Genomic DNA, 18427 nt, shown 5'->3' with positions numbered 1-18427 from the left:
GCAGGTCAGTTCTCCCCATATTTATTTATTTTTTCTCTTTTTTGTCTTTTTAGGGCCACGTGTGAGGCATATGGAAGTTCCCAGGATAGGGTTGAATCAGAGCAGCAGCTGCCAGCCTATGCCACAGCCATAGTAATGCCAGATCCAAGCCACCTCTGCGACCTATACCACAGCTTGCGCCAACATCAGATCCTTAACGCACTGAGCAAGACCGGGGATCAAACCTGCATCCTCAGAGTTCTTTACCTCTGAGCCACAATGGGAACCTCCCCCCACCCCATATTTCTCCTAGCACCATGTAGCCCCTTTCTTTCCCTCTCTGCCCTGTGAGTTGTACCTGCAACTGTGGAGTTCTTAGATCAATGCCTTTCCTTTCACTTAACCATGAACTCTTCAGAGGCACCAGCTATTCTTGTCCACCACGGTGTCCTCAGTGCCCAGGGCCAAGTGCCTGGCCCAGAGTAAGTGTTCAGATGTTTGTTGAATGAATCAGTGAGTCAGTGAAGGAGGGAAGGCTAGCCCGAGCCTGCAGCCTCCCCTTCCTGCCAGCTAGTGTGCTTGTCCAGGGAGCAGCATGTCACTTCTTCCTTAGCACATGACCCGGGGGGCTCAGGAAGGCAGCCTAGAGAGAGCTGTGCTGGGAGGTGGGGCTGGAATGTCACCTCCTTCCTGAGAGCCCTTCTCTGCATCCTTAGGAAACTGCCCCTCGCCCAGCCTCCTTGGGAGGAAGCAGGGGGAGCAAGGGGGGGCCCCATCTCCTTCCTCTCCACCCCCACCTGGTAAGTCCCCTTTGATGTGAAGGTGCCTGGAGAGGCTGGTTTGTGTCATTGTCCAGCAAGGGGAGGGAGACAGTTCCGGGCCTCATCTTGACTGGCCAGCTGGCGCAGACCTTAGCGTTCCTGCAGGGCGGAGGCACCCGGGACTCACAAACGCCAGCCTCTCACCCACGACACTGGAAAAGAACTCACCCATCTGATGGCTGCGGTAAGTTGCCTGTGGCCTCTCCTCTGGCTCCGTCACACCTACCCTCTTCCTGGGAGCAGAGCTGGGGGTGTGGGAGATGGGAGGCTGCCCACAGGAAGACCAACGTGGACAAGAATCCTTGTCCTTCTAGGTTATGTCAAGGCCCCCACCCCCACCCCCGCCACAGTCTGTAGTTCAAGTCCTGCCATGGCTCTGTCATCGTGGACAAATTCTACTTACTGGGGCTCAGTGTTTCTGCCTGAGCAGTGGGGACTGTCGCACCTCTTCGGGGTTGCTGCAGTGAGGTCCCACAAGCGCGTGTGGTGTTTCTCCAGGTGTGGACTCACATACCACGGCAGGTGGAGTGACGGGCCACCCTTCTCCTAACGGCCCCAGCCACAGTAGGGCTAAACTACTCAGAAGCAATTCCCTGTTCGTTTTTCTTTTCATCCTCTCACAGTTTCAAGGAGAAAGTCTCAGACAGGCAGTGTCATGGGTTTAGTGCTCTCAACCCTCGCTGAGTTCCTTTTTAATAAAAGCCTCGAGGAGTTCCTGCTGTGGCTCAGCAGATCACGAACCCAGCTAGTATCCATAATGATGCAGGTTCGATTTCCTGGCCGCACTCAGTGGGTTTGAGGATCCCGCATTGCTGTGGCTGTGGTGTAGACCGGCAGCTGAAGTCCTGACTCAGCCCCTCGCTGGGAACTTCCACAGGCCATGGGTGCAGCCCTAAAAAGCAAAAAAAACCAAAAAACAAAAAACAAAAACGAAAGGCTTTTTGCTAGCGTTCCGGGCAGGCAGTATTAGCCAGCACACGTTTAATGCACCCGTTTTATTTTCAAGGTATCTTACTTATGTAGTTTGCTCTTGAAGCAAAATGAAAAATGTGAGGTGGTTTAAAGAAAAGCATTGAGCAAATAATAGAGGTGCTTGAATCTGAGAAGAATCATGAAGTGGCTGGAGTGGCCAGGGCTTGGGAAATACTTTCATAGGGTGAGGGAAGGTACTTGGGGTGAAAACGCCTTGACAACTGTCAAGTGATGTACAAGCAAGGAGGGTGGGCGGGGACGGAAGAGTCAGCACTAGAGAAGGGCCTTGCGTTTACCGAGCGAAAATCTCAGGCCTGAGTGTATCATTAATGACTCCAAAGCGGTCGCGTGTGATAACAGCCCGCCCTCCATTCTGTACACCAGGCGCTGGGTAGGCGCTTCCCCAGATGCTGATTTACGTGACTCTCATTGTTCCCATTTCCGGGAGAGGCGATTGAGGCTGCACATGGTGAGGGGTCTTGCAGCCAAGTGGGGATCACACCTCCCCATGCTTGGTGCTTTGCTGCCTCTGTTTCGAGTGAGGATTTTCATGCTCCCCTCCGGGGTTTATGTATCCAGTGTGTAACCCCTCACACCTCCCCTGAAAACAGCCTAATTGAAGAGTGGGGCAGCGGGGGACATAATCACTTCCTTTAACTTAAAGTAGCAGATTTTGTACTTAGATGGATTTTGTGTGTGTGTGTGTGTGTGTGTGTGTCTTTTTAGGGCCACATCCACGGTATGTGGAGGTTCCCAGGCTAGGGGTTGAATCAGAGCTGCAGCTGCCAGCCTACACCACAGCCACAGCAACACCAGATCCAAGCCACATCTGCAACCTATACCGCAGCTCATGGCAACACCGGATCCTTAATCCACTGAGTGAGTCCAGGGATCGAACCTGCATCCTCATAGATGGTAGTCCGATTCATTTCCACTGAGCCACGAACTCCCCTTAAACGGATCTTTTTAAATTGAAAAATGTAGGAGTTCTCTTGTGGCTCAGTGGGTGAGGGAGCTGACACTGTCACGGCAATGGCTTGGGTCTCTGTGGCATGGATTTGATCCCTGGCCCGGGAACTTCACATGCCTGAGTGCAGCCAAAAAAAAAAAAAAAAAAAAAAAAGAAAAGAAAAAGATAAAGAAATGTACATGTGGTCATTGGAAAAAATTTAGGAAACTAACAGGCAAAAATGAAGAAAGAAACACTGCGGATAGATAACTAACCCGTTTTGGGTCTTCCCCACATGCAGGGTCCTATTCCAGGGGCTCTGAACGTATTTCCTCGGAACGCATCACCCCCACTTTGCAGATGACAAAACTGAGGCACAGAGAGCCTAGGTAAGTTGCCCAACGGATGAAACCAGAGCTTGAACTAGGTGGTTTGGTTCCAGGGCCAACGTGCTTTAGCCACTGCCCTGGTCTAGCTGGAGCCTCCCGTCCTTAGGAGAACAGCCTCTCAGGCAGGCCAGCGGGCGGCAGAGGCCAGAGCCCAGGTCCCACGCAGTCGACTCCTTGTCGCCTGTTCATTGCCTCACTTTCCACAGGCCCACATCCTGACCAGAGGTACCGAGTGCTGCGTGCCAGGGCTTTGTTGTTCCCACTGAGGAGGCCCAGGGGAACCAGACGGGGAGGGAAGGCAAGAAAGACACACATGCAGTGTTGGTGCCTGTCCTTGGGCCCCGGGCACACAGGCATCGCCATTACAACCGCTGGGCCTAACCTGAATTCAGATTTGGAATTGGATCTTAGGAAAATTTTTCAGAGCAGTGTTTTGCAAGGACTTGATTTTAGGTGGCACGTAAATGAAACAGTTCCACACTTCAAGATGCAATGCATATGTGTGTGTAAACTGTGTTATATTGTGTGTGTGTGTGTGTCTGTGTGTGTAATCACACAATATGTATTCTTTTTGTATGATTTCTTTCACCTTCACTCACTGTGATTATTTTGAGATTCACCTGTGTTGTTGCATATATAATATTTCTTTGCTTTAATTGCTGTTGTATTTCACTGTAGGTATATATCTATACAACTAGTGAAAAATGAAAACTAAGATATAATGAGAGAAATCAAAGCAATGACTGCCTGGGGGCAGGAGAGGAGGGAGAGGGAGGGAAGAAACTACGGAATGATGGGTATGTTCACTATCTGGTTATGCTGACAAGTGTACCTGTGTCAGAACTCATCACACTGTATGTACCTTTTTTTTTTTTTTTTTTTTTTTTTTTTGTCTTTTTAGGGCCACACCCAGGGCATATGGAGGTTCCCAGGCTAGGGGCTGAATCTGAGCCATAGCTGCCGGCCTACACCACAGCCACAGCAACACACAATCTGAGCTGCGTCTTCGACCTACACCACAGCTCACGGCAATGCCAGATCCTTAACCCACCGAGCAAGGCCAGGGATCGTACCTGCGTCCTCATGGATACTAGTCAGATTCATTTCTGCTGGGCCACAATGGGAACGGGTATGTTCATTTCAAGTATGTGTAGTTTATTGCATGTCAATTACACTTCAGTGACGCCTTCCTATATACTGCACTTCAATAAAGCTTTAATATATATAATGTATTACAGATAGTACATATAGCAATATATACATATACATGCATATATTTATATACTGGCACAGTCCAACCTGTGATTTGATGAATAGCGTTGCTTAGTTCAAGGGCAGAGCAGGGAAGGTTTTATGTTTGTTTGTTTGTTTGTTTTTTCAATTGCATTGCCTCTCCTGCTTCTGAAAAGATGGAGTAGTCCTGCTTTTCTCTATTCTTCCCATTAAGTACAACTGAACACCTTGGAATTTATATGTAAAATAGATACGAGAACACTCTGAAAAGTGATGAGGAAAGGTAGACAGGCTAGGAAATGTGGACCCAGGCAAGAACACAATGGTGAGTTCCCTGGGTTTGCATTATACCTCATGTATTATTATATATATTCACTTGCATATATATCACCCATATCAATTCACTAGTAGCTGAAAAAGGCAGCAACCTGGAAATACCAACGGGCACAGAACAGAAAAAGTCCCAATGGAAGCCTTCCTGCCCTAGCCACAGGACCAGGAGAGGGGTATCCTGGCAAAACAGAAAACTTTCAGACAGTAACCATCGACTCCAGCCAAAACCACGGAAAGGGAGTTCCCATCATGGCTCAGTGGTTAATGAACCCAACTGGTATTCATGAGGGTGTGGGTTCAATCCCTGGCCTCGATCCATGGGTTAAGGATCTGATGTTGCCATGAGCTGCAGTGTAGGTCACAGACACGGCTCAGATCCCGAGTTGCAGCTGTGGCATAGGCCTGTGGCTACAGCTCCAGTTGGACCCCTAGCCTGGGAACCTCCATGTGCCATGAGTGCAGCCCTAAAAAGACAAAAAAAAGAGGGGAGTTCCCGTCGTGGCACAGTGGTTAACGAATCTGACTAGGAACCATGAGGTTGCGGGTTCGGTCCCTGCCCTTGCTCAGTGGGTTAAGGATCTGGCGCTGCCGTGAGCTGTGTGTAGGTTGCAGACGCTGTGGCTCTGGTGTAGGCTGGCAGCTACAGCTCCAATTCAACCCCTAGCCTGGGAACCTCCATATGCCGTGGGAGCGGCCCAAGAAATAGCAAAAAGACAAAAAAAAAAAGAAAGAAAAACTTAAAAAAAAAAAAGAATAATAATAAAAAAAAACACAAACCCACAGAAAAATAATGCAGTCCCACCCTCCCCCACAGCAGCAAAGGCTGAATGTGGAGCTTGGACTAAAATGAGCACCCCCACCCCCAGCCAACAGGGAGGCTCTCCAGCTGTAGCATCAGTGGAGACCACATGGGGAGCTTGGACTTCCACTTGCCTGGCAGTAATGAGGCACCCTTCTCCCTCCCCTCTGGGGTGGGGTCAGAGGAGGTCTCCTGGAGAATAAAAACTTTCCTCCAACGCCCAGCACTAAAGAGGCCACCCTCACTGTGGCGTCAGTGGAGAACACCCGTGCCCAGCCGGAATGAGGAGCACTGCCCCTCAGTGTGCGGCAGAGAACCTGAATTTCCGCCTCCACCCGGCTCTAACCAGGAGGTGCACCCCACCCAGGTCTGCTGCCGGTGCAGTATCAGAGAACACCAGCTAAAACAGAAGGCATAAACAAAATCTAAGTCTCATGATATGAAAATGTCCAGATTTAGAAAAATCACTCGTAGCAAGACTTAGAAAGATCTCAGAGTGAATGAAAAAAGACAACCAATAGATTTGAACACTGAAATGACAGAGATATTAGACTTCTCCGACAAAGATTTTAAAACAGCCGTTGATAAAAATGCTTCAACAAGCAATTACAAATATGCTTGAAACAAATGAAAAAATGGAAAGTCTCGGCAAACAAAAGGAAGGTATAAAGAAGTTCAAATGGAAATCTTAGAACTGAAAAATATAGTAATTGAAGTTAAAAGCTCAGTGGGTGGGCTTAACAGCAGAATAGAAGAGACAGAGGAAAGAACCCAGTGAACTAGAAGATGGAACAACAGAAACTGTCCGATTTGAAAAACAGAAAATAGACTTGAGAAAAAAAAAAGAATAGAGTGTCAGGGATTTGTGAGACTTTAACAAAAGCCCTAACATTTGTGTCATCAGTGTCCTTGTAGGAAAGAAGAGGGCCTGGCTGAAAAAGTGCTTGAAATAATGACTGAAAACTCTCCAAATTTGCTAAAAGATATAAACCTACAGATTCAAGAAACTGAATGAATACCAAAGAGAAGAAATCAAAGAAATCTGCTCCAAACATATAATTAAAGCTTTGCAAACTAAAGATAGAAGAAAAAAAATCTTGAATGCTACCAGAGGGCTGAAAAAACCTTTACACATAGAAGAAAAATTTTTCAGAGTTTGCCTGTGGCACAGCAGGTTAAGGATCCAGCATTGTCACTGCAGTGACTCAGGTCACTGCCTGGGCATGGGTTCAATCCTTGGCCCAGGAACTTCCACGTGTGGTGGGTGTGGCCAAAATTTTTTTTTCCCAAATGACAGTAGATTCCTCATCAGAAGCCATAAAGTCCAGAAGGAAGTGCACAATATTTTTAAAGTACCGAAAGAAACAAATCTGAACTTCGAACACTCTATCCAGTGACATGTTCTTCAAAAATGAAGGGCAGGAGTTTCCGTCGTGGCGCAGTGGTTAACAAATCCGACTAGGAACCAAGAGGTTGCGGGTTCGGTCCCTGCCCTTGCTTAGTGGGTTAACGATCCGGCGTTGCCATGAGCTGTGGTGTAGGTCGCAGACATGGCTCAGATCCCACATTGCTGTGGCTGTGGTGTAGGCCGGCGGATACAGCTCCAACTGGACCCCTAGCCTGGGAACCTCCATATGCCGTGGGAGCAGCCCAAGAAATAGCTAAAAAAAAAAGACAAAAAAAAAAAAAATGAAGGGCAAATCTAGACACTTTCAGATGAAAGAAAACTAAGAGAATTTGTACCTACTCTAAAAAAATAGCTGAAGGAAAATTTCTAAACATAAAGGAACTGATAAAAGAAGGAAACTTGTTGGACTATTAGGAGAGATGAACGAATATGGAAAGCAAAACTATGGGTAAATACTCTCCCCTTGGGTTTTCTACGTTATGTTTGACCATGAAAGCAAAAAGTGTTACACTGCTGTGGTTCTAAATATATAAAGAGGATAACTGAATGACAGTTATAAGTTGGGGAGGGCGAAGTTACCTAAAGGAAGGATGATTTCTCTACTTCATTCCAGCTGGCAAAGTGATCATGCCAGTACACTGCAGTCAATTACATGCAAAGAGATACACTCAAAACGTAATGGAAAAGGAATTCGAAGAAATGTCTGAGGAACTCACAGGAAGGTAGGAAAAAGAAAACACAGAAATGAAAAAAAAAGAATAGGGAGTTCCTGTTGTGGCTCAGGAGTAACAAATCTGACTAGTATCCATGAGGATGCAGGTTCAATCCCTGGTCTCGCTCAGCATATTTAGGATCTGGCATCGCAGGGAGCTGTGGTGTAGGTTGCAAATGTGGCTTGGATCTGGCATTACTGTAGCTCTGATGTAGGCCAGCAGCTGCAGTTCTGATTTGACCCCCAGCCTGGAAACATGCATATGCCACAGTTTGGCCCTAAAAAGCAAGCAAAAAAAAAAAAAAAAAAAGAACAAACAGGAAACAAAAAATGGCAGATTGAAGCTCTAGATATCAGTAATTACATATATAAATACCCAAATGCAAATGGTCTAAACACACCAATTAAAAGACAGGTATTTGTAGACTAGATTAAAAAACATGAACCAACCATATGCTATCTCGAAGAAACTCCAAATATGATATAGACAGGTTGAAAACTAAAGAATGGAAATAGATGTATCATGCAAACACTAATCAAAGGAAAGCAGGAATATTGATACCAGCTAAAGTAGACTTCAGAGGAAAGAAACTTAGAGACAGAGAGTGATCGCACATCATAATAAAAAGATCAATCTACCAAGAAGACATAGCAATCCTAGATGTGTATGCACCAAACGACGGAACTAAAAATATATGAAGCAAAAACTGGTAGAACTGAAAAGAGAGATGGACAAATCCACAATAATAGTTGAAGATATCAACACTCCTCTCTCCACTATTGATAGAGCAACCTGATAGAAAATCAGTGAGGGTTGGAGTTCCCATTGTGGCTCAGCGGTAATGAACCCAACTAGTATCCATGAGGACATGGGTTCAATCCCTGGCTCCACTCAGTGGGTTAAGGATCTGGCATGAGACGTGGTGTAGGCTGGCGGCTGCAGCTCTGATTTGACCCCTAGCCTGGGAATTTCCATGTGCCATGGGTGCAGCCCTAAAAAAAAAAGCAAGGGCAGAAAATAACATCATCAGTCAATAGGATCTAAGTGATATTTATAGAACAGTCCAATCAATAAATTGAATGCTTTCTCCCTACCATCAAGAACAAGGCAAGGATGTCAGCTTTCAGCACTGTTATTCAACATAGTGCTGAAAGTTCTACCTAATGCAACAATGCAAGAAAAGGGAAAAAAGGACATACAGAAAGGAAGAAATAAAACTTCTCTATATGCAGATGACATGATTATTTATATAGAAAATTTCAAGGAATCTACCCCCAAAAGACCCAAACTCCTAGAACTAATAACTGAATGCAGCAAGATGGCAAAATTCAAGAGAAACATACAAAAATTTTATTTCTGTATACCAGCCATGAACATATGGGTAGAAAAATTTTAAATACAATGCCATTTAAAATCACCAAAAGTAATTAAATAAATTACTTAGGTGTAAATCTAACAAAAAACGTATAGGCTTTGTATGCTGAAAACTAATGCTGATGAAATAAAGATCTAAATAAATGGAGAGATATACTGTCTTGGATTGGATTGGAAGACTCAACATAATAAAAATGTCATTTCTCCCCAAAGAGGTTGATTGCAATTTCCATCAGAATCCTAGCAAGGTTTTCTGTAGCTATAGATAAAATTATTCTAAAATTTATATGTAAAGGCAAAGGAACTAAAATAATTAAAGCCATTTTGAAAAAGAATAAAGTGAGAGGGCTCAGTTTACCTGATTTCAAGACATTATATAGCCCTAGTAATCAAGCCTGTGTGCTCTTAGCAGAGGAATAAATAAATGGATCTGTGGACTAGAACAGAGAACCCACAATGGATCCAACTGACTTTTCGTCTAAAGTTGCAAAAGCAATTCAGTGGAAGAGAGACTTTTCCACAAATGGTATTGGAACAGCTGGACATCCACAGGCCAAAGGGGAAAAAAAACCCCACCATCAACCTAAGTTTCATACCTCCTCCAAAGCTTAATTCAAAATAAATCACAGACTTGGAGTTCCTGTTGTGGCTCAGTGGGTTAAGAACCGGCCTATTATCCACAAGGATGCGGGTTTGATCCCCAGCCTCAATCAGTGGGTTGAGGATCTGGCTTTACTGTGAGGTGTGGTATAGGCCGATACCTGCAGCCCTGGCCTGGGAACTTCCATATGACAATGGTGTGGCCCTAAAGAGACAAAAGACAAAAAAAAGATTTGGTTTTGAGAGTTCTTTTGTAACTTAATCAAGATGTGTGTGTATGTAGGTAAGTAGGTAGATAGAATTCCTGCATTGCTCCAAGCTGTGGCATAGATTGCAGATGTGGCTCAGATCCCGAGTGGCTGTGGCTGTGGTGTAGGCCAGCAGCTGCAGCTCCAATTCACGCCTAGCCTGGGAACTTCCATATGCCATAGGTGTGGCCCTGAAAAGAAAAAAAAAAAAAATTAATCACAGACTTATATATAAAACATAAAAGTATATAACATTTAGAGTAAAACATAGGAGAAAATCTTTATGATCAAGGGCTAGACAGAGTTCTTAGACTTGTCACTGAAAGCACAACCATAAAAGGAAAATTAATAATTTGGACTTCATGAAAATAAAAAACTTCTTTGTGAAAGGCTCTGTTAAGTGGATGAAAAGACAAGCTACATACAGAACAGGAGAAAATATTTGTAAACCACATATCTGAGAAAGGACTAGCATCTAGAATATATAAAGAATTCTCAAAACAACAAAAAAAGGCAAATTATCAAATTAGAACATGGGCAAAAAAACATGAAGAAACATTTCACTGAAGAAGATACACAGATGGCAAATTAGCACATGAAAAGATGCTCAACAACATTAGTCAGTAGAGAAATGCAAATTAAAATCACAATGAGATATCACTACACACTTATCAGAATGGCTCGAAAAAAGAAAAGAAAAGAAAAGTGATGACAACAACAAATGCTGGCAAGGATGTGAAGAAATGAGGTCATTACTCATTGCTGGTGGGGATGTAAAATGGTACGGCCACTCTGGGAATCAGTGTGGCAGTTTTTAAACTAAATATACAATTACCACATGACCCAGTAGTTGCACTCCTAGGCATTTATCCCAGAGCAATTACGATTTATGTTCACACAAAAATGTGTACATGAATGTTTATAGCAAGTTCATTCATCTTAGTCAAAAACCAGAAACAATCTAGACATCCTTCAATGGGTGTGCAAATAAACTGTGACACACCCATATCATGGAATACCTACTTGGCAATGAAAAGGATGGAATATTGGTACGTGCAACAGCTTCCATGGCGCTCCAAAAAATTATGCTGAGTGAAGAAAAAAAAAAAAAGCCAGTCTCCAAAGATTACATACTTATGATTCTAATTTTACAATCTTTTGAAAATGACCAAAGTATAGAAATAGAGAACATGGGAGTTCCCATCATGGCGCAGTGGTTAACGAATCCGACTAGGAACCATGAGGTTGCGGGTTCGGTCCCTGCCCTTGCTCAGTGGGTTAACGATCCGGCTTTGCCGTGAACTGTGGTGTAGTTCGCAGATGCGGCTCGGATCCCACGTTGCTGTGGCTCTGGCGTAGGCCAGTGGCTACAGCTCCGATTCGACCCCTAGCCTGGGAACCTCCATATGCCGTGGGAGCGGCCCAAAGAAATAGCAAAAAGACAAAAAATAAAGAAAGAAAGAAAGAAAGAAATAGAGAACATGGAGTTTCCGTCATGACGCAGCAGAAACAAATCCGACTAGGAACCATGAGGTTGCGGGTTCGATCCCTGGCCTCGATCAAGGATCGGGAGTTGCATGAGCAGTGGTGTAGGTCGCAGACACAGCTCGGATCTGGTGTTGCTGTGGCTCTGGTGTAGTCTGGCAGCAACAGCTCCGATTAGACCCCAAGCCCGGGAACCTCCATGTGCCACAGGTGCAGCCCTAAAAGGACAAAAGACAAAAAGAAAAAAAAAAAAAAAAAAGAACAGATTAGTGGTTGCCAGGAGGGGGGGAGGGAAGTGGGGTTTGGCTATAAAAGGGCAACAAGAAGAGTTCCCACTCGGGTGCAGTGGTAAGGAGGGCATCTCTGCAGCCCCAGGACACAAATTTGATCCCTGGCTGGGCACAGTGGGTTAAAGGATCCAGCGATACAGCATAGGTAGCAACTGTGGCTCAGATCTGATCCCTTGCTGGGGAACTCCATATGTCTGGGGCGGCCAAAACAGAAAGAAAATTTTTTTTTTTTTTTTTTTCTTTCTTTTTTTTTTTGTTTTTTTTGGCGCTCCGCGGATATGAATTCCAGCTAGGGTCAATTGAGCTGCAGCCACCAGCCACGCCAGAGCACAGCAACGCGGATCGAGCCGCTCTGCAACCACACCACAGCTCACGGCAACGCCGATCGTAACCCACTGAGCAGGGCAGGACCGAACCCGCAACCTCATGGTCCTAGTCGGACGTAACATGCACACGACGGAACCAGAAAAGAAAATTAAAATAAAAGGGCAGCAAGAGGGAATGACGGAAATGTCCTGTATCTTGACTTGTTTCAGCATCAATAGGCTAGTTGTGATGTCCACTCTGGTTTTGCAAGATGTTACCACTGGGGAAACAGGAAAGCACATGGATCTCTCTGTATTGTCTCCTACAATTGCACGTACATTTTCAAATATCTCAAAAGTTTTAATCCAAAAAATTTTAGGTGATAATGCTGCAGACAGAGAGTGGGTTGGGCAAAAATTATGAGGATGCGAGAATGAAGTTTGGGGAACCCTATTCTAGAGAAGATGCTTTTTTATTATGAAAACTCCTGGTGGTGGTTGTTTTAGATCAAATCTCCCCCAAAGGTGAAAACAGTTTGCTGTGATGGATCAGGTGCTGGGGGCTTTATGAGCTGTGGTTTGAGGCAAAGCAGGTGGGGTCAAGTTTGGAAGATGCCGAGGGAGGTCAGGAGGCCGAGACCCAGGCCAGTTTGGCTGGCAGGGACCGGATGAGCACCACCACCTCCGCCCCTGGCAGGACTGAGGTTGGACTGGGAGACATGTTCATTTTTTAGGATTTCTGTTGTTCTGGCAGGATGTTTTGTTTTTTTATATTTGGTGTAAAGCAGTGGTTAGTGTGCATCAGGATTACCCGGGGACTTGTGAAAACGCGGATTTCTCACACTATCCCTAGAGGTTCTGATGTCACGGGTCTGGAGTGGGGCAGGGGATTTGCACTTCGTTTCAAAGCGAGGCTGACCCCTCACTCTGTGAACCACTGGTGTAAAAGGCGGGGGCAGACAGGAAAACCAGAGGGGTGATGACACGGTCCCTCCTGTGAGGAGGCCCTGGGCAGCTTTCCCCTGTCCCTGCCTGGCACAGCTGGGGAGGCCTGTGGTTTGTGATTCCAGCAGTGACAGGGCACCTGCACAGGACTGAGGGGCAGAGAGGTGAGTGTGTGCGCGGGGGTTGGGGGAGGGCATTGGGGCTTGGACTTGAGGGCAATGCCTCAGGGAGATGTAGGATGGGAGTACTGGGTGTTTTGAGGGTGGTGAGGCGGCCAGGGGAGGAGGGAGAAGCTGGCCGACTGCTAGGGGAGTTAACAGTCTAGGGTACAGGCGCTGATGTAGCTACCAGTGTGTGTTGGGGGGTGCTAAGGAGGTCACCGGGGGAGGCGCGGGGGCGGAGGGGGGGAAGGCTTGGCCCCTGGAAATAGGGGATAGAGAAGCATTGGGTGTGTATGTGATTCCTGTAGAAGTTGGGGGAGGGGTTGAAATTTGGGGTGGGGGCTGGGAACTGATGCGGGTTTTAGCTTTCAGGGGCTGCGGCGTTTTGAGATTGGGACGTGGGACCCAAGGAAGGGCAATGAGGCTGAGCCGAGGGCGACCTGAAAGGGCGGTAGAGACGAGCTGAGGATTGGCGGCGGGGATGGGGCGGGGGCCATGGGGAGGCAGGAGCGGAAGTGCGTGTCCCTCGGCTCGGAGGAATACGGCGGGGGCGGGCTGCCGGGGTGGGGTGGGCACACGGAGGGGCGGGGCGGGGCGGCAGGAGCCCGGCGGCGGAGGCAGCGCCGCTTAGTCCCTGTCGGAGCCTCGGTCGGCGGGCGCGCCTCCTTTGCCGTCCCCGCCCGGAGCCGGCGCCGCCGCCGCCCCGCCGCCTCCGCTGTGACGCGGGCATGAGCCAGGTCTGTCGCCCGCCGAGCCAGAGCCCGCAGCCAGGGACGCGGCGCCCAGGTAACTAGGGGGGCGCAAGGCGGAGAAGGGTCCTTAGGCCGCGCCCGAGTCCTCAAGACCCTTGGCGACTCCAACCTGAGAATTCTCCAAGCCCGTGGGACGTTCCTGCCGTGTGTCGGGGGGGCCTATAGGGGTCCGCCTCCAAAAGCCAGTCCTGGCCCCTGAAACTGCGCCCTGAGCCCCACCTTCCCCAGCTCTCCGCTCCAGGGAAGCCCAGGTCGGCGCCTGACCTCACGCCTACCCCCCACCTACCCATGGGAGAAGCCCAGGCCCCTGTGCTTCCTGGCTCTGGGCCTGGCATCCCCAAGGGACATAACCCAGCGCATCACAGCCCCATCCTCCTCCCACCCTTCCTGCTCTCATGGCCTCCTGTCCTCGTAGGCGCCCCCCCCACCAAATTCCAAGATACTTTGTTCAGCTGCCCGATTGCCCATACCTGCAGATGGCTTCTACCCTACAACTTAAAACTCACGGCTAGCTGCCTGCTTTTCTTGATCCTTTCCGCCTGGTCCTGGGGTCCTGTCCACTTTCTTCCCCAGGACTCCCAGACTGCCAAAGCCTTGCTTCCAGTTAAATGCTTTTTCTGTCCCTGCAAAGGGGCGTGCGTGGAGGCGGGGCACCTGGGAGATATGGGCAGAGCAGGGCCTCTGTGCAGTCTCTGCCTGCTCCAAGCCGTGGGTGTGTGGCAGTTACCAGGAGACTTGGGTGGAGAGTTGGGTGTGTAAGGGTCTGAGAATCAGGTTCAGTGAGGGGCCTGGCAGGATTGTTTAGTGCAGGCAGATACCTTTCTTGCCCCTTTCAGGGGCTGTGGCTCCAGTGCAGGCCATTCCTCACCCCCACTTGGGATGGGTCTCAGGAGCTGTGCCCCCTCTCAGTTGCCAGCATCTGAGCCTGGGCACTGACTGCTTCTAGCTCTTCCCTCCCATGCAGGGCAGCAGAGCTGGGCATGACCTCACCCAACAATCCTGGCCGAGGTGGGGTCACCTGGCCAGGCCTGGACACAGTGTCAGCAGCGCTGTCTCCCCCAGGGCAGCTTTGAACCCAGCTGTGGGTCTGAGGCCCAGGGAGATGGAAACCCACTGCTGCTCACACGGCTCTGGAAATTGAGCTGGGTCTGACCAGGTGGATCTGGTGGTGGGAGAAGGGGTGAGGAGGACACATCTCGGAGGGAATTATGCTTTCAGTCCCCAAATACCTGGCGCCTAGCCTGCACCGTGCACATTCTGGGGGCTGGGGTGGAGCTGTGAACTAGACAGACAAGGCCGAGCCATCAGGGAGCTGCCATTCTAGGGCGCTGGAGACGGGCAGAGGCTGACTAGCAAATCCGCAGATGAGGCACATCCTAGAGTGATGAGTGGAGACGGTGCAACTGGCTGTTGTGATGGAGTCTGGCGAGGGGGCTCCCTTAGCCAGCATGGTCAGGGCAGACCTCTCTGAAGTGATGGCCTTCGTGCTGAGACCTGAAGGGTGCGGTAAAATGAACCTTGGACCATCCGAGGGAACAGTGTTTTAGACAGGGAACGGCCAAGCGTCATGGTCCTGCGTAGGTAGGAGGTAGGCACGTTGAGGAACAGAAGGAAGGCCAGCGCCAGGGAGACGAGCCGGGGTGGCGGGGGGACCCGGAGAGAGGGGAGCACCACTCTCCCATCCCGAGGGCCCAGGAGACCCTGGCTGTTCAGGTGTCCCCTCCTCCCACCCGTCTTCCCTGCCCAGTTGGGTGTTTGATCTGCTTTTGCCACCCACCTTGGGACCTGCAGTGTGGCACCTGGTGGCGGTTTGGGATGTGCATGGGCGGAGGTCAGGGGTGGGGCCCTCTAGGGAAGGGAGGACCTCCTCCCGGCCCCTGATCACAATCACACTGGGGTAGAAAAGGACCAGGCAGGTGATGGAAATGTCCCAGGTGCTGGGGAGAATCCCTCCGATAGGATCTTTGCCGGGGGGTGGAGACAGCCAGACGTCAGCGAGACAGTGTCCAGGTAGGGCTGTCCCTGAAGCCCTGATAAGATCCGATCTGTCATGGGGTGGGGAGGCCCAGCCAGGCAGGCAGCCGCTCCTGCTCAGTCATTGGCTGCCAACAGCAGTGAGTAGCGAGTAGCGTTTGTTCTGGAGCCAAAGCTTCCAGGCAGAATCCAGGTGCAGGGAGGAATTGCTTAGACAATTACCCCAAGGGGCAGGGGGCCCCTCCCTACCCCTCTGCAGGGCACCAGGGAGTCTGCTGCCCCCTCCCCAGAGGACAGCTGCCCTTCCTGGGAGAGGGGAACCTTTTGGAGTCCGGATCTTTCTCTGGAGAAGCCAGTGGTGGCTTGGTCCAGGGCAAGCACTGTCTCAGCCACGTTGATGCCCCGCTAGGAGGAGGGGGGGGTCCCTGCTCCCCACAGCAGTGTTGAGGGGGCTACTGCCCCCTGCGTAGCCTCCCTGGGTGCTCACAGCTAAGCTCACTGCTCGAGCCACAGGTCCTCTCTGGTTAGCAGGCTTGTGATGGTTCAGGAGTGATGGGGAAAGTGGCCCCCGGTGCGGTGGGGCAGGGGCCGCCTCTGCCCAGCCCCCGGCCTGCTGAGCTCAGCTGCCCTCCATTCCTTGATGCCCCATTGGATCTGCATGGGCCCAGCCTGGGGCCCACCTCTCTTGTTTAACGCAGTCCCTCTGGGGGATGGGTTGGTTCTGGAATGAGCCCATTAGCCATCGAATTTGTAAGTCTACCTCTTGGCCTTTCCCCCTCTCTCCCTGCCTCCCTGGCTCCCCTTTGTTGTGGCACTTCAGGCCCCAGACCGGGTCTTGCTCTCACATGTTCATTAGGGACAGAGTAAGGTCAGCATGACCTGTGACTCCAGGCCAGAGTGAGCTGCCAGGCCCTTTGCCACCCAGCTTCCCCTGGAAGGTTGCTCTTCCCACCGGTTAATTTCTGTGACTTTACTTCAAGAGTCTGGAGTATGGGGTAGGGTGTGGGCCTCTGGACAGATACGGCAGGGGTGCCCCTGAGAGCTTGGTGGCTGCAGTTACCCAAAGGGAGCCAGGAAGGACAGGTCTGCACTGAGCAGGTGGAAGGCTGGGTTAGGGTGATTTCACGGCCCGTGGCTGGGCAGCAGCTCTCGAAATCAAAACAGCCCTTGGGGTTTTCAAGGCAGGAGCTCTGGGTCCAATGGGGGCAGGCAGGTGCCTCATGGATTCATTTCCTCATTTAAAATAGGTGAATTTATCCTCTCTTCTTAAGTGATGGGGAAATTGAGGTACTGAGAAATGAAGCGGCTTGCCCGGGACCACCTGCCCCTGAGATTTACCTTTCCGCTGGGACTACATCCTGGGCTGCCTTGGATGAACCCAGGGGCCCCATGTTTAGCTAGTAGGCATGTTCTGAAAGGGGCCTTCCATGCTTTGGACCATCTTGGAGGGGAATTTGACAGAGCTGGTCCTTGGTGTGGGGGCAGGGTGCCCCAGGGCAGGCGGTGGAGACAGAGCTGGGGTGGCCAGGCTGTTGGGGCTTGGTGCCAGGGAGGGGCTCCCACACCAGACCTTGTAAGAAGAAGGCAGACCGCTTGGGTGTGGAAGGGTCTTGGACCCCAGGGGGTTGGCACAGAGGGAGTGGGTGGGTGGGGAGGCTGTCAAGGGCTGCGGAAGAGGCTCTGGGGGTCCAGGGCGGTGCAGGGAACCTTCCCGTCTCTGTCCCTCTGCCTGTTGCATGTGGGCACTGGGGTAGACACACCTGTTCCTTGTTAGGGGCTCAACAGACAGGCCTCCAGGAGATTAATTAATGCCAAACGGCTGGCAGCTCCAGCAGCCTGGCCACCCCAGGGCCCTGTCCTGGCGGCACAAACTGACGCCAGAAATGCTGCTCCAATCCCACCCAGCAGTTCTGGAGACACAGGGGGCCATGTTGCTGGCACAACCCTGTCCTTGAGCCTAGAAGGCAGAGAAAGCTTAAGTGATGGCAGGCAGCCAGAGCCAAGTGGCAGGGCATTCCCTCGGCCACATCTATCACTCGCCCCCCGAAATACTCATTCGTCCCTGGCTAAGCCCTGGCCTTGCTGTGTGACCTTAGCCATGTCTCTTATCTTCTCTGGGCAGTTCCCCCCCACCCCCGCATCTGTAAAATGGACATGGGACTGGGTCATCACTGAGACAAACCCCCCCCCCAGTCTTTGTTATCGGCTGACCTGCCTGATTCCCAGAGCCCCTGAGGGCACCCATTCCACGTTGACTTCCCTTGGCGCCCCTCGGTGGTGAGGGCTGTCTGTGTCCTCTGCCCCAGGCCCACGTGCTTTCTAGTTCTCCATGTGATTAACCCCGGCCCGTGCGTGCTCAGGACACCGGCCACCGTGAGTCCTGGCCAGACCCCGCCCTCACAGACCAGCCCTGCCTTCCCAGCGCCAGGGCCAGGCGTCTGCTCCCACAGTGGCCACCTCCAGTCTGCCCAGCACATTCCTCAGGCTTATCCGGAGGCCCGCCCCACTGGACTCTGCCCTCCCACCCAGGAAGCGGCACCCAGGGGAGCTGCAGGAGTTCCAGGGCTTGGAGTGGGCTGATTCTCAGCCTCTCGCCTGGGCTGGAGAACCAGGTAGTGGAGGGGCTGGGGGCAGAGGGACTCCTCCGGCTGTGCTGAGCCTCACAAGGCGGATTGTCTTTAACCTCGGGGAGTGGGG

General features: G+C 50.2%; 1 protein-coding gene across 3 annotated transcripts in view; it reads left to right on the top strand.

Moving 5' to 3' along the window:
* The window catches only part of DOK4 (docking protein 4), a 26094-nt gene continuing 7888 nt past the window's right edge, over window positions 222-18427 (top strand). The window contains exons 1-2 of one of the 3 annotated variants that reach the window (XM_005655786.3): window positions 222-984; window positions 3023-3110. The gene's annotated coding sequence lies outside the window, so the exon portion shown is untranslated. Of the gene's footprint in view, window positions 985-3022; window positions 3111-13608; window positions 13791-17416; window positions 18343-18427 lie in introns of those variants that run through there. The other 2 variants (XM_003355800.4, XM_005655787.3) reach the window with 2 other exon arrangements.

This window comes from Sus scrofa, chromosome 6 (assembly GCF_000003025.6).
Source record: "Sus scrofa isolate TJ Tabasco breed Duroc chromosome 6, Sscrofa11.1, whole genome shotgun sequence".
NCBI classification, from domain to species: Eukaryota; Metazoa; Chordata; class Mammalia; order Artiodactyla; family Suidae; genus Sus; species Sus scrofa.
This window is presented reverse-complemented; position numbering and strand designations above follow the sequence as displayed.